The 22135-nt window shown below is 40.6% G+C and overlaps 1 long non-coding RNA gene across 1 annotated transcript; it reads left to right on the top strand.

Annotated features, from left to right (window-relative positions):
- The first annotated feature begins 473 nt into the window (after nt 1–473).
- On the top strand, nt 474–21909 carry LOC137856777 (uncharacterized). Its single transcript, XR_011096781.1, has 5 exons — nt 474–783; nt 11328–11448; nt 12518–12594; nt 18812–18892; nt 19696–21909. It is a non-coding gene; the product is annotated as an uncharacterized lncRNA (long non-coding RNA).
- The last annotated feature ends 226 nt before the right edge of the window (nt 21910–22135 follow it).

Consider the following 22135-nt stretch of genomic DNA (forward strand, 5'->3'; position numbering starts at 1 on the left):
TATTTTAAACACACCTCATGAGGCAGCTAACCCAACCTTCTGCTTAAAAGCAAGATCAATTATTTTATAATGACTTCCTCAGGCAGCCAGTTCTAGTGCTCTTCTCTATTTTTACAACTGGAAAGTTTTCTTAATGTCTAATTAGGATCTCCCTTGCCGCAGCTTAAACCCTTTACTTTCTTTTCCAGTCCCAAAATGCTTTATTCCTTCCTGTACACAGTAGTGTGGTTGTCTTTTCCAAATAAATTCTCACAATCCCTCCTTGCCTTTTCTTGCTTCCCTTTCCCTTTCCCTTTCCCTTTCCCTTTCCCTTTCCCTTTCCCTTTCCCTTTCCCTTTCCCTTTCCCTTTCCCTTTCCCTTTCCCTTTCCCTTCCCTTTCCTTTTCCCCTTCCCCTTCCCCTTCCTCCTTTACCTTTCCTTTTCCCTTGCCCTTGCCCTTGCCTTTGCCTTTGCCCTTGCCCTTGCCCTTGCCCTTGCCCTTGCCCTTGCCCTTGCCCTTGCCCTTGCCCTTGCCCTTCCCTTGCTTTGCCTTCCCTTTCCTTTTTTCTCATGGGTCATGTTTTCTGGACATGTCACACTAATATATATGATACCACAGGATTAAGCTGTGGATTCTATTTAGCTGGCAACAAGAGAGGCAAATAGAAGTGGCAAACTTTACTTACTCATTGATTCTCACCCAAAACAACTTTCTGGTCCTTTATCAACAAGCAAGCAAAGTGACAGCCTGTATTGGGATGCCAGTCTGAAAGTGGTCCTCAGTAATAAAGACAGAAATGCAGGTAAGAGAGCATTTAGACTAAGGAAAACAAGCAATATAAATAATGTCATAAATAACATCTCTCTCTCTCTTTTTTTTTTTTCCTGAATTGTTTTAATATTCAACACTGTATCAACTGCTGGCACTATCCCAAATTTGCTATTCAGAAACTAACAGTTATCACTATATACTGAGGTTTCGGATGGCTCCAGCATGAGAGAGATTTGTATCTTTGAAATACCAAATCTGGTCTGTGTTTTCTAATGCTAACCATCCCAGGGGACTCTGTTTTTGAGAGAAGGGTTTTTTTCCCACCATCTCACCCATCTGTTCATTTCTGTTCATTCTCTTGCACATAATTTGGAACTAGTTCTTATGACATTATACCACCTCAGATATGACCAGTGTACAATGATGTTATCTTTGTATCGGTCTGGGGGGAGAGGGGTGTTTTGTGGTGGTTTTTTTTTTGTTTGTTTTTTTGTTCATGTGTTTGGTTTTTTTTTGAGTATTTTGCTCCTTTTGATCTAAAATAGTTATCAAAAATTTAAGATGGTAGTTCAATTCCTGGGAATAGAAAGCAATAATTTCTTATACATACTTACAGTGGTTGCAGACATAACTTTCAATGAGATTTAATGTTATCAGAAACAGAAGTTTGAAAACATTTGTATTGGAATATGAGTGTTCCCGTGAGAGGTTTTTGATTTGTTTGTTTGTTTGTTTTCAGGAATAGTTGTTTTATTTTAAACTCATGCCTTATCTTTAACTAAATGAACCACAAGCAAATCCTTAGTGGTCATAGTGGTAGCTATGCAGCAATGCCCTTGAAGCTGGAAGAGCTGCTACAACACAGCTTGTGGAAAACATTGTTTCTTTTTTTTATGCCTTATGGAACTTTCTAGCACACAGTCTGGTTCTTTTTGCTATCTGCCAGCAAATCTTTTAATGCATGACCCATACCAAAATCTGCTTACAGGGTGAAAAACCTGAGTGCCATTTGGAGTTAAGCTGGTTAAAATAAAATGGTCTAGTGCTTAGGCGGGTAGAATGGCAGTTCGGAGATTTTTTTTTCCTTAAAGGGCTCTGATCATTTTCCACTTCAATCTCAACATCAAATAAAAAGGTGTAAGTGTGGGAATTAATATTTACAGAAAAATAATGGAAAGATTTATAGCATAATTAAACATATTGGTTGTAATAATTAAAGAAAAATACTAGTAGCACCTCAAATTAATAGCAATATAAATATTCATAATTTAAAGCATTTTCAAACAGTTTATTGTGCAGAAGACTAATTTAAATCTAACCTCATTTTTTAAATCAACATATTCAGTCAGGCTTAAAAATGAATTTCTATAAACTAGTTATTAGATGCTGGATGTGCAGAATCAACTGGCATGTTTTCAGCCTACTGGAATCAGATTTTTGTAGCAGCACAGGGGTTCTTACAGGGAACAGAAACTTTGCAAAAGTGGCTTCAAACAGCTCCTAGCTCCTATCTGCTCCTATCAAAAATTACATCTCTTTAGACCACATGTGACCCATGGTGGTCTAAGGAATTCACACAAAATAGGACTTATCTGAGAAGCTGGCATGGATCCAAGGTGAGAAGGGCTGCAGTCACTGCTAGTAGAGGTTGGCTCTGTGTCCTCATTCGTAGCCCGCTGTGTCCCTCTGGTACCCTGTCTGAGGTCCTAGCACCCAAGCAGGAAGAAGTGAGGAAAGCTTGGGTGGTAAAATAAGGGTTTGGGGAGGAAGACGCATCTGTTTCTCCTGATAATGAGACCTGCTCGGTCAAAGCCTAAACCCAGATACACCTGCCCAATGCACAGAGCAGCATGAGGGTTGGAATAAATCTTTCTGCTTGGACTACCATCCAATAAGCAGCATCAGGAGAACATCTCTGCTCTAACAGCATGTTGTTTTTTCCTTTTTTTCCTTTGCCTTTCCAATAGCTTGACATCTCCTGAGAGAAAACACAACATGTGGGCCATTTAGCCCTGTAGGTGAAGGTAGCTTTCTGCCCACTTCTTCATACATCTGCTTTGTGAAGCAGACCCAAAAGGGTCCTAACATGGCCATTTATCTTCCATATGTAATAAGAGTGATACTCTTCAGCAATTGCTCAGTAGAAAACATTGATTGTGGATGGTGAGGACATCAGGACATCTTAATGGCCATTAGAAAATACATTCATTGTTAGCTCATAGATAGGCATTTAATTGATTTTAATAAATCCACTATAAACACAAGCTGGAGATCCCTGTAGCTCAGATGTACTCAGAATCATGAAGCATTTTGGCCATTCACTTTCTGTTAAAGTTAAATCACACAAATCTGCACAGTTACAGCCCTGGACAGCTCTGGAAAAGTGTTAGATTAAAGTATTACAGTACCTACTGATCCCTCTGCCCCACACCCCAATGGAGCTTCCTTGAACAGTGGCAGCAGAGATGTTTCATGACAGTTGTTGTGGCAGATATAGTGGATAGCTTTGTCGTATGGCTCCTCAGGGAGATTTATTGCAGCTATTTTTACAGCACAAAAAGAGAGGTCTTTGCTGCAGGAAAAGCCCTGCAGAGATTAGTCACATGGATCTCCAGGAGAAATCCCTCCTGGCAGAAACCAGGACAGTGAGTTTCCCACTCGTCCTCGACAGGCATCGCTGGCTTAAACTCCCCCTTGTCTTGGTCTCTCGAAGCAAACAGCTGGCTCCGACACATTTTCATGGGCAAATTGACACATGTACCGAGGAGCATCCCCCTCCCACAGTAGTGATTTTCCTCTCTGTCTGACATGAGGGCAGTTTTTCAGCTAGAGGGGAAGCCATTTACACATGTGGTTAATGTACGGGCAGAGCCAGAGGCAAAAGAGCCCAACCAGCAGTATTTTGTAATCCATAGAGCCTAGCATTATTGGCATTTCCTGTAAAATGAACATAGGTACCTCTTATAAACAAAGTAATAGCAATACTTCATTTATGTCCATGTATTTGATGCAAAGTTATTTTGAAGATTGTATACAGTATATTTATAGGAAATACATATTTTATTGAAATAAAAATAGGTTGTTATAAAAACCTGATTTTAAATAAAAAACAATAGATTTTGCTTCATGCCATCAGCTCTGGGAGAGGAGCTAGCACTTTTAATTACCTCCTGTAGTGGGCTTACGTGGCAAAGTTTTGGTAGCAGGGGGCCATAGGGGTAGTTTCTGTGAGAAAGATCTAGAAGCTGCCCCATGTTTGGTAAGGGCCCCATTGTTTTCCAGAGCTGAGCCAATAAGCGATGTTGTTTTGCGCCTCTGTGAGAGCATATTTAAGACAGGGAAAAAAACGCTGTGCCACACAGCAGCTGGGAGAGTGAGAGGAGTGAGGAACGGCCTTGCAGGCGCCACGGTCAGTGCAGAAGGAGGGGGAGAGGTGCTCCAGGCGCCGGAGCAGAAGTCCCCTGCGGCCTGTGGTGAGGACCATGGTGAAGCAGGATGTCCCCCTGCAGCCCGTGGAGTACCACGGTGGAGCAGGGTTCCACGCTGCAGCCCATGGAGGAGACCACGGTGGAGCAGGTGGCCCTGCACCGACAGAGGCTGCCGCCTGTGGAAGACCCCTGCCGGAGCAGATTCCGGGCCGGACCTGTAGCCCGTGGAGAGGAGCCCACACAGGAGCAGGTGACCTGGCAGGAGCTGCTGCCCACGGGGGAGCCAGGTTGGAGCAGTTTTCTCCTGAGGGATGGACCCCGTGGTACGGGCCCATATCTGGAGCAGTTCTGGAAGAGCTGCTGCCTGTGGGAAGCCCATGCTGGATCAGTTCATCAAGGACTGCATCCCGTGGGAAGGACCCCACAGCACAGGGGATGAGAGTGACCGAGAAGGAGCAGCAGAGAAGTGCTGTAGACTGACCATAACCCCCATTCCCCCGTTCCCCTGCGCTGCTCAGGGGGAGGAGGTGGAAGAGGGTGGATGGGGGGGGGGGGGGGGAAAGGTGCTTTTGGTTCCTTTCCTTTGTTTCTCACTTCTCTAGCTTGTTAGTAATGAGCAATAAATCTTACTATCTTCTTATGCTGAGTCTGTTTTGCCCGTTACAATAATTATTGCGTGATTTTCTCGTCCTTATCTCAACCTTTGAGCCCTTTTCACGTATTTTCTCCCCATTCCTCTTTGAGGAGGGGGAGTGAGAGAGCGGCTGTGGTGGAACTCGGCTGCCCACTCGAGCGGAACCACGACACCTCCTCATGGAGAAATTAGCACATCCATCTGCCTTATGAGTATACAAATATTTTTTGTAATATTTCAATGCTTCTGCACCAGGAGTATTTACAAAGAGCAAAAGAAAGAAGTCTAAGAAGGAACTGCAAGAGGTCATGTAGGAGACAACTGTCACAGGAGCAGCTTTCCATAAATCCTGCCTGATGCCAGTGTGTGTCATCTCTTCCTCTGATCTCCAGTGATATATGTATGGTCTTCATGCAAGATGTGTCAGAGAGCCATTTTCCCTGCATTTCTGTAGAAGAAAATGAAGGTTATAGTAAATAGGAATCCATTTTCTGAATTCATGAAAACTATTTAAATCCATAAACCCAGCAAAAACGAAACTTGTACCCATATTAATATTTCAAGCACATAGACCCTGGATGTTCTAGATGAGTGTATTTTTTCAACACTGACCTGAAAAACTTCGTTCTCCAGGAAAGCCCAGGCTGTGGCTTTGGATGACTTGTTCTTTCAACTGTAGCTCAGCCTGTGCTTTATAACTCATGGGCTTGGGAAGCAGAAGAGCCAGAACTGGAAGAGTTAAGAAGAAAATGCACGGCTGATCAGGTCTCATCCCTCCTTCCTAACAGCTGTCATTTGCAAAGCTGGCAAAAAATGGTATTGTGTAGCCCAGGACTAAAGAGAGTTTCCTAGGTCTGGCACCATGCCTTACCATGCAAAATTGCCGTTCTTTGCTCTCAGTGATCCTTCCAGCTATCACTGAGGGCAAACCTCACTGCAGTCGGTGGGCCTAGCAATTGCACTGATAACAACTCCAGTTAGTCAAGGAAGCAGTTAAATGTCAGTCTGTTTAGTAAGGCAACACTGAACAGATGCTGGATCATGAATGCCAGAGTCTGACATATCAAATCCATTGTAAGGTATTGCCTAGTGGAAATTATTGGTACAATAGAAGTAGGAGGGAGAGCTCAGCAAGCAGAAGTGGGGACATAGTGAAAACAAGTTACAAACACAATCCCAAAAGGCTGAGAGTGAAAATGTGTGGACTAAATACCAGTTTGTGAGCTGTAAGCAAGCAGTTTCAAGCCAGTAAACAGGAATTCCTCAGGAGTGCATTTACCAGCCTCTTGTTAGTGAAGGGTGACCCATCATACCTAACTGGAAGGATCATTGCCAGAATGTAATTTAAGCTCTTCTATTAGGCTTGCATGGCAAGGCTTTGGTAGAGGGGGGGCTGCAGGGGTGGCCTCTGTGAGCAGAGCCCAGCAGCTGCCCCATGTCAGACCAGAGCCAGCTTCAGCCAGCGCCAAAAGGGAGCCACTGCCGGCCAGAGCTGAGCCAGGGAGTGACACTGGGTGGGCCTCTGGGAGAGCAGAGTTAAGAAAGGGAAAAAAAAGGGTTGGCAACAGGAGCTGTGAAAGCAAGGAGTGAGAACCAGCCCTGCAGCCCCCCAGGTGAGTGCAGCAGGAGGGCAGGAGGTGCTCCAGGCAGGCAGCAGCAGTTCCCCTGCGGCCTGTGGAGAGGCCCCTGGTGGAGCAGGCTGTCCCCCTGCAGCCCATGGGTCCCACATGGAGCAGATCTCCATGCTGCAGCCCCCCCATGGGTGGAGAAGCCCCCAGTGGAGCAGGTGGATGTGGCCTGGAGGAGGCTGCGGCCCATGGAGAGCCCCCGCAGGAGCAGGCCCCGGGCCGGAGCTGCAGCCCGTGGAGAGGAGCCCACGCAGGAGCAGGGGATCTGGGGGGAGCTGCTGCCCACCCGTGGGGGACCCGTGCTGGAGCAGTTTGCTCCCAGGGGATGGATGGATGGACCCCGTGGCGGTACGGAGCCGTGTGGGAGCAGTGCTTGAAGAGCTGCTGCCTGCGGGCATCCCTTGCAGTTTCAGTTCAGGAAGGACAGCATTGCGTGGGAGGGACCCCACAGGGAGCAGGGGCAGAGAACAACCATGAAGGAGCAGCAGAGGCAGTGTTAGGGACTGACCACAGCCCGTATTCCCCATTCCCCTGCACCACTCAGGGGGAGGAGGTGGTAAGAGGGTGGATGGGGAGAGGGTGGTTTTAGTTTGCATTTAGTTCTCACTGCCCTAGTCTGTTAGTGGTTGGCAATAAATTAAATTAATCTTCCCTGTGCTGAGTCTGTTTTGCCTGTTACAGTAACTGGTGAGTGGTCTCCCTGTCCTTATCGCAACCCACAAGCTTTTTTTTTTTTCTTTTTTTTTTCTCATCCTGTTTTCTCCCTTTATTCCTTTGAGGAGAGGATGTGAAACGGTGGTTGTGGTGGAACTTAGCTGCCCATCAGTGTGAACATACCACAGCCCTTGCACTCTAAATGCACTCTCAGCAGAAGCAGAGACAAATTTAAGGAGAATTTTACTCATATATGTATCAGCCAGATATTTTCGAATTCCATAAAGCTGTCAAGGTACAGCCTTTCCCACTATTTAACTACAGACACACAGACAAAGCCTCATTTGCAGTGCTGTCATAAGGAGCATTTTTCTGGCTTCTCCTTTAAACATGTTAATTCATATATATACCACAGAACAAAGTGTTCGTAAGAAATGTTCATCCACTTTGTACGTGTTCATCTACAATTGAATTAGCTGCACTTCAAAGGGCTGAAGTTCTACTCAATAGCAGGATAATATGCTAAAATGTGATATGTTATTCTTGGAGTATCCCCAAATTTGGACACAGCTCTAACTTTCCATCTACCATACTCTTTCTTTCTCATTATTACTTTCCCTCGTCCCTCCCCCCCAGGGTGATAAATTCCATAAAGAACCAAACTTCTAAAGTCTGAAGGGTATCCCAAAAGACCTATGTAATACATAGTATCCTGAATCCCTTTTGAAGTAGTCCTTGGTGAATAACCCAGTGCAGTTTGCTGTTGGTACACACAATTCTTTGCCAGCTTCTGCTCCATTCCAGTATACTTCCTGTTTAGCAGAATTCGCAATAACCCCAGAGACTCATGAGATCAAGGCAGCATAGCCTAGACTAATATTTAAATATACTATATCTGCCCTGGAATTTGGACAACAGTCATGTCCTTAAACTTGCATGTGGTTCACAATTAATTACCATGTTTATAATGGCGTAGTTCATTTAAGCTGATAGAAATGTGGAATTTAATGAATTCTGTAAGCATTTGTTATCAGTATCTTTTCTAGAAAGAAAAAAAAAATAAATAAAAACACTTCCTCAGATGGATGTTGTTGAAAAGTAAATGAGCTATAGTTATCTAGATCAGTTTATTGGTATTCTCTGCATAACAGTTTATGTCTTCTTCTGGTTCTTGCTGTGAAATCAGCTGTGAAGGTGATTCATATAACTCTAGACTGTCTTAGCAAGAGGCTGCCTCTTTGTTTTGTTTGTTTTGTGAAAAGAGGGTATTCCCACAGATGATCTAATCATGTAGCTCAGCTCTTAAAACATTTCTAGCATTTGTCATTTATCATGAGATACATCTGAGGAGCATTAGCTGTCTACGGACTCCAGTGAATTATTTTTCATCCTGTTTCCATGACCTCATTTCCACAGAGACCTCTATTTCTCATTATGAGGGTTCTCCCCCTTGTTTTCATGCTGTTACATGAGTACTATAGAGTCCTTTCAGCTTGTGCAGTATTTAATGAGGGAGTTCTGGTTCTAAAATGACAAGTCAACAATGAAAGCTCTATCTTAAAAGCCAGCAAGTGTAAGGAGAAAGTGAGTAATTGCCAAAAAATCCATCTGAATTAGTTCTTGCAAACAAAATTAAGCAATGAGGATTTTAGACAGGCAATCAAAAATAGGAGAAAGTTAGAAGTGGGTAGCTATTCAGAAAGAGGCACAGGTGAAAGGTAACTTTGGTATTAGAAGTAGAGAAAGATCACCTTGCCTCATTTTTCACCTTGATGAGAGCTGAAGCCTACTCCTGCATGTTGGGAGATATATATGTCATCCAGATAATATGCTCAAAGCATGAACAGTGAATTGAGAAGAGCTTTACAACACTGCAGTGTTGCACATCCTCATACATTGGCCAAGTCCAGCTTCAGTGCCATTCTGGCCATTTAAAATACAATCTGTTCCCTAACATAGCAGAGAGTGCCAAAAGCACACTTACATGCATTAGGTGCTTCAGTGAGGAGACAGCCAAGAACATATCACAGGAAAATGGATAAATAATGGAAATAATGGCCAGTACTCAACGTGCATCCACTTAGTTTAGCTAATCTCCCTTCCAGAACTCTGAAATAATTTCCAGAATATGGAATGCCAATTCATGAGCAAAAGTTGCAAATAAAACCAAAGCATAGTCAAAAGAATAGAAAATCACAAAAATATACCTATATAAATATACCTATAGTTCTGTAACAAAACCGTCCTCAAAAGTACAGTCCATGAGCCTTAACTCAACAGTGAGCAAGTATTTGGAAGAAATGTTGAATCTGTAACATGAATGGAAAATGAAAACGAATGCATAATGGATTTCACAACATTTATTTATGCCAGATTAATGTTTAATAAAATAAACATTGTTTTAGGCTATTCTATAATATGGGTTTGGGTGAACTATTTGATATGTAACCAAAAGGATATTGTAAATTTTACTGGAAAAGAGGGAGTTTATTTCAACAAGTCTGAAACAGCCCTGGAACTTACTAAGGAGGCATCAATATGTTATGCTAACAGGGGAACTGTTGAGCTAGGGCAAGTTTATTATTGGAGTTCCTCAAGGACGTATCTTGGAAAAGACTCTGCTTCTTCCTTAACGACATTAGCAAAAAAATCTAGTGAAAAGAGTGGATAACGTGCACTTGGGAAACGTTTTGTTGTTGATACAGAAGATGATTGTGATGCAATTAGGGGAGAGGTGGACTAGAATACTTGGAGTTAGAATGGCTCAATAATAAAATAACAAATAATAAAAATATAAGATTTGGACCTCAGAATTAACTATCATGAATAATGAATTTGTCAGTTAAGAGCAATGGTGAAGGAAGAAGAACTGTATACATCTGTTGATCACAGGATGGGTATGACCATTAGTGGGATGTGGCAATGAGGAGGATAAATGGAGTACTCAGGTACAGAGGGATAGCATTTCCAGCACAGACAGGGAATGATAGATAGCGCTGTATAGGTCACAGTGAAATGTCGTCTAGGAAACCATGTGATGTTCTGGTTACCATTGCTGAGGAAAGATTAACTGAGACAGAAACAAATGTAGGGAGGAACTATTAGGTTGATCAGGAGAATGGAGAGTCTGCCCTAGAAACAGACTGATTGTTTCACAGACTGCTACTGATAAATTAGGCTGCAACACAGATTTAAGCTACCATGGCTAGTTTGTTTCTGATACCTAATTTAGTTCCAATGCCTCTGCATTGTGCTGTAGTCAGTACAATGTGGACATAGCCTAAAAGAGTTCATCAAACTGAAGACTAAAAGAGAAAATGCCTACTCTTTAGGAATATGTCAGTAGGGGAAAAAAAAAAATAGCAGTACCACAAAGGGGATACTGATTTAAGTTAAAGGACAATATGAGTGCAAGAACAGTATGTGCATGTATATTCATTAAGTTTGTTTTCATTTAACACACAGAGCTCTCAGACTCCAGGCACAGTGGCAGCCAGGTAAAGCACCATGAGAAAATTGAGTGTGTTTTCGTGGCTGGACTCTACAATGGTTTTCTGCAATACCAGATGATAGGAACTGTATTACAGAAGACCTGACATACTCCAACTTTTAAGATTTGGTGTGGCCTTCTACTACCTTGTTAAAATTCATTTACTACGGTAAAAAGGAGTAAAATATAATAGTTCTTACTCATGGGAAATTGATAGTTCATGCTCTCAGCAGCTTTTCACAGCAACTTCCCAGAAAATATCAGCCCATAACCATCTTAAGGAACTATCCCAATATTTCTAAATATAGAAAAGAAGTCTCACTAGTTACAAGTCTTTCTCTCTAAGGACTTTGATACAATGGAATTTTTCAAAAACAGAAAATGTAATCACATGATAAAATACTTGGCAATATCTATACAAGAAATATTTATACATTCTGATTATGTCATAACAATGGTATAATAGTTAGGCTTTGCACTGCTGTAGGAGAGTAATAAAAATTAAGATGATATCTCATGGAAATTTTTATTCTTTCATAAATATCTAAATTTTTAAATTGTCAGTTACCGTATTTTTTTGTGTCTTCACCCAGCTTTATTTTGTTCGTTATTCTTTTAGTAATAAAATTTTTAACTATATAATACAGAGTACATCTTTCTGTCATAAGAAAAGACTTTTACTTCAGCTGTGGTAGTACTTATGGATATCAAGCAAGTATCAATTCCCTTTTCAATCACTAGATGCTCTACAGACAGCAGAAAAGCAGGTCCTTTCCTGAGAGCTCACCACCAAAGGTTTAGGTGATGTGCAGGGTGGAATAAACAGGCCAAAAGAGGAATGGATGACTGGGTAACAACAGAGGTATGCATTTACATTATTACTCTAATAATTCACTATATAAAATTATTTCAGCATGCTTCATCAGATCTAGTAACTCATTCATATATTTTCAGTGTTAATAGTTAAGCATTAACAGTTCAGTTTGCCCCTGGAAGAATGAGAAAATAGTATGGAGTATCAGCTTCTGCCCCCAACACTTCACAGTGCAGAGCTGAAAAATATGTATTAAGATACGTTCTCACAGCATACACTGACTACTTTTGCCTTAGATATTTTAGCTGAAAAAGGTACCAAGAAATTCTTCGTTGATGTTATCAAATTAATTGAATCACTCAGATAGAATGCACCATTCCTACTGGAGCAGCAATGTTTATGTTATGGCCTTACTGCAGTGTTTTTATGCACCACTAAGCTGTCAAGAGGCTTTGCTGTTAAAAAGTCCCCATTGCTGTTTCTTGGGTTAGGTGCAGGCATGCAACAGAGGCAGAGGTTTGACCATGAGGTTTGCTCTGCTTCAGCACATCAGAGTGACAAGAGCAGTAGCAGTCCAATTTTAAAAATCATCTACAAATATTGAAACAATTGGAGATATTTTTTCTCAGAAAGATAAATAAATAAATAAATAAAACAGGAGAAGGCACAGTAGAAGCATCGAGGCTGTGGCAGAGTCAACGGGAATAATAGTCTATGCTCCATATCCATGATGAACAGAGGAAAAAATAGGAAAATTTTATTTCTGCCCTGTATCCTTCTCTCCCTCTTGCTGCCTCCCTCCCAGCCATCAAGTGCCTATGATCCTGCCTAGAACTTGAGTCTTGCCTGATTTACCAAATAAGGAGGAATTTTACCCTCTTAATACTGTGATACAAGGATGAGAGCTGGAGAAGATGTGAAATCCGTGCTGACCCTTAGGCCGCAGATTGAATGTTGCATTACTGAGAATCAACTGGGCCTCTAGGGTGACTGCATCAGAAGAAACAAACAGCAGAATCCACTGTGACAGAAAATAGCATATCAGATCTGAAATTAAAAACTGAATCTGTTAAGCTCTTTACGGGAGTGGGTGGTTTTATCCTGGCTTTGCTTTCAGACATGAAAAGCCTTTGCTGTGTGAAATTATTGGGAGAGCCTGAGCACAGTCTTGGACTTTTATGGATACAAAACCAGGTATTTTTCTATGGTATTCCTAGATTATGTAGGTGCTTTGGGGTTGTTTTGTTTGGGAGTTTTGTGGGGTTTGTTTGGTTGTTTTTTGTTTGTTTTTTTTTGTTGTTGTTGTTGTTGTGTTGTGTTTTGTTGTTGTTTTTTTATTATTATTATTCATATGTTTTGTGGGTTTTGTTGTTTTGTTTTGTTGGTTTTTTTTGCATTTAAAGTGTGTTCTTATTGTGTTTCACTCAAAGACAAGAAAAATTCAGATGCATGAATTTTGCATGCTTTTTGTACCTTATTCTCTTACACACTTTCTTGTAGCATGGTCATCACGTTATTCCTTAAGTCCCCTCAAACAGTGCATTAAAAGTCTTAAGTAACAACTGTGAGGAGTGCACCCACACAGCAGATTGCTCACCCCCATCAAGACACCAGAGAGACCGGGAAGACCAACAGCAATTAAACTTGTAGGTAAAGACAAAAACAAACTAAAAAAAGTAGGGGAAAGAGGAAAAAAAAAAAAAAAAAAGTGATGCAAAAGCAGTCACTCACCACCTCCCACAGGCAGATTCATACTCACCTAGTCTCTGAGAAAAGGCCACCTTGGTAGCCAATCTGTCCCCTCCTTCTTCCCCTAGCCCAGTTTATTGCATTGCAGTATGATGTTATGTGGTACTGAGTATCCCTTGAGCCAGTCTGGGTCAGCTGTCCCAGCTGTGTTCTCTCCCAGTCATGCCTACCTATGTGGGCATGTTCCCACAGCCTACGAGCTGAGGGAACAGAGTGGAAAAATAAAGCCGTGATGTGGTGTTTAGCAACTATTGAGCAATAGCCAAAACATAAGAGTATTATCAAAAGTATTTTAGGCACATATCCAAAACACAGCACCATATGGGCTGCTGTTAGCTCCATCCCAGACCTAGCAGGGGGAGAGAGTTGAGAGTATCTCTTGTCTTGCTCCAGTAACCCCATGATAATGAACATTGTAAGCTGGAGCATTTTTTGGATGCGGTTTTCTGGAGGACAATTTCCAGCTCAGTTTCATCTGAAAGACGTCCAGTTCATACAACCCTGACCCAGTCTGCAGTTTGAACAAAAGCCTGGCAAATGGCTCAAAAGAGCGTCTGAACTAAAATAGTGATGTGGAAAGCATTGAGCGAGCACCCTGTTGGGGGTATGACCAGCAAGGCACGCGGTAGAATTTCCTGAAGCTGCAGTCCCTGGGCTGGGTATCAGCCACCATGCAAGTGGACATTTGTACTGGAAAGCAGATTGCTAATGCAACTGTGAGATGAACAGTGCTGCTGTCCCCGACAGAGCAGCAGGATTCACCAGTAGCCGGACAGGTCTAACTACTGGAAATAGTATCAAAAAAGCATTACATGTGAAAAATTTATATACTTCAGTAGGCTAGAAGATGAGAGAAAGTAACTCCAGGATAAGTTATGATATAGAAAAGGCAACTTGTCTTTCTTCAGGTTTCTTGCCAGCTCTCTCAGAAAAGCAGCACTTGGTGCCAGGTGGGAGAACAGGCTCCAAAGACAGGACAGTGCCAATGGAGGGAGGTCTCCTTGCAGGGCAACAAGATGCATGAGCTACATTGCGTACAAACATATTGCTGGAGAGCTGCAAAGTGTTTTGTTTTGTTTTTCCTGTGGGTATATATGAAGAGAACTTTCTGTTACAATATAGGTTCTTTATGAGAAATAATTAGGCACAGAAAGGGCCCGAGGGAAGCCAGAGAGAGATAATCTAACCCAGGGATGTCCCATTGCAATTAGGAATTTGCAGAGACTGCGTACACGCTAATGAGCATCTTCTCTGTTACCACTTCATTTCTGATATGCCCAGTGCCTTAAACCAGAAAAAGAATTTCTTTATACTTTCCTACTTAGAAAATTGTTTTTAGCCTATAAAAGGAAGAAAAGAAGAAGGATATAAATGCAGCTTTAAAATAAAACAATAGAGACAAAAATAAAAATAAAAAATCTCTATCATAAACTATAATACAAAGATGTAAGGGAGAAAAAATAATGTAGTTTGGTTCTTGTTGTTGGGCAGGATTTTTGCTTTTTAATCCCAATGTTATTGCTTTTTTTTTTTTTTTTTTTTTTTTGAATAGTTCAGTAATCTCACTAGAATTTTTCTTCTATAAAATGCCAAGGACTGTACCCAAGGTATATCTCACATCTTTTCCTATTACACCAGAGGGAGAGGCTGAATCATACTAAAAGAAGCTTCTTGCCTTATTAGGACAAGAGAGTCTCATATAAAGAGACATGAGCCGGTAGGAATAGCTAGCCCTAATACCTGCTACATGTTTCCCATTACTGCAGCACATCCAGCTAACTGTAGACTGCTAAAAAAAAAAAAGAAAAAAAAAAAAAAAAAAAAAAAGCTATTGGGGGAAAAGCTATGCCACTAATGAGGTCATTTCTTTTTGATGTATGTCAATAAATAAAGAAGGAAAAATATAAATAACATGTTGCTGTATATTAACCTCTTTTGAGGGAGGATTATTTTTTAAGTGTGCTTAAGATATTTCTCAAATGCCCCTTAGCATTTTTACAGTGACATAAGGCACTTAAGGCTGGATTGCAAGCTGATTGCTACAGACAGAAAGACTGCCGTTGCCACTGTCTGGCGTCTTAGATGTGGATTACGAGCTCTTCAGTGCAGTGACCTTGATGATGTTTTGTGTCTATATAGATCAGGCACCATAATTTTGTTTTCTTTCTACAGATATAGTTAAAAAGGAAGCACGGATCTAATGGATGTCAGTTTCTCCTAAATAATGACTATCTCTAAAAGCTAAAAGGAAAAAAAAAAAAAAAAAAAAAGGAAGAAAACAAGATTGGGGGGGGGGGGAATAAAAAGGAATAAAAAAGAGGGAAGCATTTGTTTGCAGGAAGAAAAAAAAAAGAGAGAGAGAGGGAGAATTTAATAGTATAACTGAAGGGAAAAAGAAAAAACCTTTTTATTAGCTCACGCAAATCCTGTGCTTCTACTGCCGATCATATTGGTAGAGTTGCCACCTGTCAGGCTAGAGAGGCAGCAAAGTACAAAGTGAGATATTAAGGATGTCAGAAAAGTGTTTACAGCTACTAGCCATGTATGCTCATCTGCACGAAAGCAAGAATAACAGCTTGGTTTTGATGAAACCCATACTGATAGGAAAACAGCTTCAACTGCTCAGAGAAGACAGGAGAGACAGTTTTAAATGAAGCCTCAAAAGAGCCTTTCAGCTGATGCAAATAATTAAGACTTCACATGACAATTCCTAGGAAATTCTGTGGTTGTGCTGCACCTTGCCCACACCCTAGAGCAGGATGCATTGCAACGAATGTAAGGAGTGTATTAAGAACAGCAGCTCTTCCTTTATGTATCCACTTGACTGTTTTCCTGGTTAAAAATAATAGTGTGTGTAGTTCAAAATACTTTTGATATTGAATACATCACAGTGATGTTTTACAGCCCAGTTACCACTCTGTTGAGAGCAACTAATGAAACATTTGTTTCTTGTTTTGTTGCCGTGTTATTAGGACTTGAGGGAAGAGCTAGTAGTGGGGGATTTTTTGCTGTATGTGATAAGTAGAGGCTTGAATCATCTTTCATAAACTGTTTTCGCTTTGCAAAATACCCCTCTTCTCACCTTTCTATCACTTTTGTGCTTTTTGTTCTTCATGCAACAAGAGTAATGAGAAGGAAACATCCTGATGTATAGCCAGCCTGAATAATGCCATCAATCACTCCAGCCTTCAATGTCTGACTGCATGTCTAGTTTTTCCCCTAGCTTTTCCCCATATTTCACCATCTCTTTGGAGGCCTGGGTCAGCACCACCGTCTGCTGCCAGCCGTCCCAGCATGCACAAGCTATCACTGCTCCCAAGATACTGAGGTAATCCCCTGACCAAGCTGAAGAAGAAGGGAGGAGCATAAATATCCTCAAGGGCAAGAAAGTGCCCAGATTTTTATTTTCCTTATCTAGCACCCCCTCTAAGGAGGGAGGAGGGATGCTGGCTCCTTTGGCACTGTGTATTCAGACCATGAGGAGTCTGTGCAGGGAAAGTGAGGCAGCCACTCTGGCTGCAGGCAGCCATGACTGTGAGAAGTGCCATGCTTGTTTCTTCTGTCCCTGCTGCCAGGGAATGACTTTCCCTTCTATTTCATAACCCTAGGCTGACAAACATCATTTTGTAGGATGTTCCTGGCCAAACAATCAGGAAGGATATGAACCTCCCGTTTCACCTGTTGCTATCAGTAGAGCTGTGTACAAACATTTCTCTCCTGTTCTGCCTCACCACCTTCTTGGGACTTCCCCTCCCGACTCCCTCCATCGGCACCTGCCATGGAGGGGAGCTGCCTTCCTTTGGTTCTCCCTCATCACACCTTTCTTCCTCCTTGCTTCCTCAGGAAGCAGACTGTTCCTCAGCTTTATTTTTTCTTCTGTAGTCAACCTGTCCATCGATTTTGACCAGTCACACTCATTGATGCATTGTGTCCCCATCAGGCATCCTGAACACAGCAGGGAGGCCAGAAAATCCTGTTTTCAGTGTGTAACTTCCTCTCTCCCATCATACCATTAAGTTTTCACCCAAATTTCCCCAGCTCTGTCTCTAAATTTACCATTCCTATCTTCAGTAGGGCAATGTTTCATAGAAATTTAGTTCCAGAAAATCTCTGTCATGAATAATAGATTCCTTAAATTATTCATATAGGCATTTCCACTGTCTCTTCTGCTGGGGTCAAGATGTTAGACTAAACAGAGCAATGACTTGCTGTAACATACTCAGAGTGTCTTTTATCATGCTTCTGTTTGGTTTTGGTTTTCTCCCCAGTCTTTCTTTTGAAAGTAAACACGATTATGTTTGGAGCCCAAATGATATTGACAAAGCACAATATAGTTGCTTTTGTTTGTTACCATCTTCTCTAATTTATTTGTATTTCTTAAGAGTATCATAACAGTTTGATAACCCCCTGGTGATTATCTTGACAGGAATTTTTGTTGTTAATTTGGTGCTGCTTACAGATTATATTCCCTTATAGACTTTTCACTCAATTATAGGAAGACACCAAGTACATATAGAATTAAATCCAAGCAATTTGCTTTAGCCCAGCATGGTAAATAATAACTAGATGTTTTATCAGAGATCAAATGCTAGTTGCTGAGCTGGGGAAATTAAACTAATTACAATTCTGATGTTTTTAAGAAGAACGCAGACTTTCTCTCATGCCATCTTTCTTGGGACTGGATGTAATCAGATCTCTTTGACTTCTGAACCTCCACTTCATATTTCCTACAGATCCTCGAAACAGCTCAGTGGATATATACTTCAAACAGCAATCATTTCTGGGAGTGCTGGAAATACAAGGATGCTTACAGTGTGGGGCAAGGATTATTCTGAAGGCAGTGGGGAACAATAATTCAATCAGGATTATTTTTCTTTCAAGTACATATTTCAGACCTTTTTAATAAGCAAGAAGGTACACCATCTGAATTTCCTAGTGCAAATTATTCTGAAAGCTGGTTAGAGGTGGAAGGAAGGGAATATTTTTCTGCTTTGCTAGGATCTGAAATAAATTGCAGTAAATAAAACAAAACAAACAGCAACAACAAATCCAGGACAATTTGCTCCCATTCATGTTAGAAGTACAGCAATTGCTGATTATATATAAATTGCTAAGAACATTGTTTTCATTTCAGCAAGTAAGAAGTAGGCGTGCATACCTTTTCCATTTCAATTTGAAAAAATATATTGTGCTGACAATCTAGAGAATTATAGAGATGGTATTATATTAAATGGTCCCTTTTTTCTGTTTCTGGGTCCAATGGTTTCTCCAGAATGTCTGTACTTGTTCTGAAGGTGTCTAGAATAGTAATACTCCTCTTCATATGTACTAATTTCATACCCTTTTATATTAAAAAAAAAAAAAAATCCGCAGAAAGTTACCATGCAGATATTGATATGAATACTGAGATGAGACTGGGAAGAGAGCTGTTCAATGAAATAGCAAAGTGTTACCTTAGCAACCTGCTGTCATAAGCCTGGGTATCTTAATATCTCCAAAGAAGTACAATCTTTGGTAAGGAGCATTGTAAATAAACAAAGGGTGAGTCAACAGGAAGTACTGTGAGTAATCTTTTTATACTATGTTATTGATAGTGTCAGTATTTTATTCCTTCTTTATCCTAAGCAAAATAATTCAACTGTCATGTGGCTCACTCTTACAGGTAAAAGGGTGCTTCAGAGCAACTACTGAAGAAGTCACGACCATGGATGTGACCAAGACCGTCCTGCACACACAGCTGAAGGTATTGTGACCAAATACCACTCCTTTTTCAGAGTAACCTGATGCTATAAAAGGCCCCAGTGACTTCAGGGATTTGCACTTGCACCATAAGGTACAAATCAAACATTTAGGATCCACTCAAGTCTGACACTGGAAGTTGAGAATTATGATCCATGTCATTGGTAACAACACCTATATTTATTTGCATAATTCTTCTCCTTATGTTTCTCAGTCACTTGCTAATCTGACAGGTCTTAATTACTGCAGCTAAATATATTCTTGTGCTCAAAAATTTCCTGAAATGGATTGCTAATAATTTTATGGTCTCTATAAAAAACATTTCTGCAATGATTTTGTTTGCAAAAATTCAAGATTTAGAAGTTCTTTAAAGAACAGATTCCTTAAAAAGCACATCCTTTTTTTCTTGAGGAGAAAAGGAGGTGAAAAGATGGAACTGCTTCCATCTTTCTCTAGCATTTTTCCCCTAAGTGGATTTGCATGGTACATTAAACTAAATGGTATTGACTTCATGTTCGGTCTAGACCTTTGAAGTATACGGGATGCTGTTAGATATTAAGCATTTATGCTGAATCAGATGCCTTGTTTTTGCTGCACCTCTGAGTTGGGCAATGTACCATGAACAATAAAGAGATGCACATACCAAAAATAATTGTATGGAAGTTCCTGGGGATGGGAGCCTAGAGACCAGTCTCATTACTGCAGATTTAGAATTATACTTTAAAATAATTCAGAACTTCTATTATCAAGCAAGGCCTAACAACATTTTCCTAGAAAGCATTCAGATTTTGTTCTCGATATTTTCAGAAAGAGCTGGCTGGAGAGCTGTCCGAAAGGTGAATGCCAGCCAGTCATGCTGTCAGTGCAGCAGCCCAGAGCCTGCCAGAAGTTCGCACCAGCCTCATCCTACCCTGGGTGGCACCAGCCTCATCCACCCTCTGCCTGCCATCATCCTGCCCCTCTGTTCATGTACACCACATCAACTATCTCTTACCCCTTTACTCTGCCTTTCAAGCATTGCCTTCTATGCACAGTTTCCTTGCATAGCATTCCCTGCATTTCTACCACCCACTGACAGGAGGTGTTTCCTTCTCAGAGATCCTTCACTATTTCCCTTTTCTCATCCAGTTAAAATACCCAAAAATCTATCTGTTTTGGAGCAGCAGATAACAACCTTCAAATGGCTCATACAGTGTTTATTGTCATGTTTTGATTATTTGTGCACCTTGCTGGAGAAGTGACAGTCAAAAAGGTAGTGCTGAATCAGATAAAAATATGTGACTGCAGCATAAAACATTTGCAAACAGCTTTTTGTGCAACAAAGAAAATGCAAAAATATGGCAGATGACACTCCTAATTAGCTCCTCTCACTGGATTAATTAAAATAGAAGTTTAAATGTATGGTAACCTTTTGGAAAAATAAAAGAGAATAAAAAAGAAAAAGAAAGAAGATTGAAAACTTAGTATTTTAAAACAGAACCACTTATATTACATAATGTCTAGGAGGGATGGCATTCATGAAATGTGTTTGGAATTATGTAGCATCTATAGTGCAGTTTAAAAGCCAATAATAAGATTTAACTAAAGAACAATTCTGTAAAAGCTAGAGAAATGCCCTAGATTCTTGCACCAGCACATATCTCCACTGTATTCATTTGGTGACTCACCACTGCAAGCAAGAATAGCTTCTAAGTGGAAACCCAGGGAAATCAGGGTGTATTATCCAACATACTGAAAGCTGAAGCAGCAGTTACTAGAGCTCACTAAATAAGCAAATAAAAATAATGCTGTTATATAGCTAGCACAGGATTGTGTATTTCCATTTCCATCTAAAAGAAAAAGGAACAAAATTAATTAGTGGAAGAGTATTTGAAAGAAGTTCCTGAAATGATTTGAACAGACAGGTAACAGTTGCATCAGCCAGTATGTAGAGAGAAAATATATTTGCATTAATATTGGATTTTGCTGGTTTTACTGATTCTGAAATAAATTGAAGTTGTAAAAATTCTTCCAATTGCTTTACTAAGTGCATTTTTAAACCATGTCAGCTTTGCTGAACTTAACACATCTTACTTAAGTTATAGATTTAGAATCACTGCCTCCAAGAAACAAAAAACATTTTCCTTATTGTGTGGTTTGTAATATTGCAAATTTAGATCTTCTCTATCCACAGCTTTCATCTCTATAAAAACACATTTATGGTATAGATAAACAGCTTCTAAGGCTGCTAAGGCTTCCAAGATTAGAATCTTCAGCTAAAAGTACCTTTGAGGCTCAAATGGAAGCTACCCATCATTATTTGTCTCACTGATAGCCTTTGGGACAGCACTGGGGCAACCCTTTAGTTATCCTTGGGAAAAGCTTCCCAGCTTGGCTGGCGTGGGCTAGCACAAGATCCAGTGCCTTGATGGCCTCTTTCCTACCCATGTTTGCAGCAGCATTTCAGGGCCAACATCCAGCTGCCTACAGGGGCTCACATCCCCTATTTTCACATGAATTTGTCCACTTCCAAAAGTCAGCACCTGTATTTTATTATACATTGTTGAGGGCCTTAGTAACAAAATGTAATTCCCCATGCAACCATGGATCAGCTTAATTGCTTGTTTTCCCCGAACAGCAAGTTTTACCCAAGATTTAGTTTGAATCCTTGACATCTACTTTAAAAAAATAAATAAATAAAAGAGATTACATAATCAAGAGTCAAGAGTCCATCCCTTCCAGTTTGCAAGACCCACCTGGTCAAGCAGTGCCTACTTCCAATCATATTTTGAGGCTGGACCAATGGGCATTTTTAAAGTAGTTACTGTGACTACTGATTCTGCTCCACCATGATTCCTTTGTTTAAGTGTTATCTCATGATTTTTTTTGGGGGGGTCAGTATATTACACTGATGTTAGCAAGACAAACAAGTACTATGCTCAAAAACATGACAAATTTGTTAATGCTAAGCTGACTGGCATTACCAAACTGCACTCTTTTATTATTTATTAAGGGACATTTATACTGGCCCCTCCACTATTGCCTCAGTACTGCATTTATTCTCTTTAATTTAGGTATAACATTAACTGTTGTTTTTTTCTAAGGTATTTTAAAATGGACATTAATGATTGATAAGGTTCCCTGTGCATTTCCTCCAGTACCCTAGCTACCTAAATAAAAAATTAGTAAGCAGCAAACATTTATGAAACCAAGTTTCAGTGAAGAAATGTAATTATTACCAAGAAAGGTAATAAACAGGTCTTGATGC

The sequence above is a fragment of the Anas acuta genome, chromosome 1 (assembly GCF_963932015.1).
Source record: "Anas acuta chromosome 1, bAnaAcu1.1, whole genome shotgun sequence".
Taxonomy (NCBI): Eukaryota; Metazoa; Chordata; class Aves; order Anseriformes; family Anatidae; genus Anas; species Anas acuta.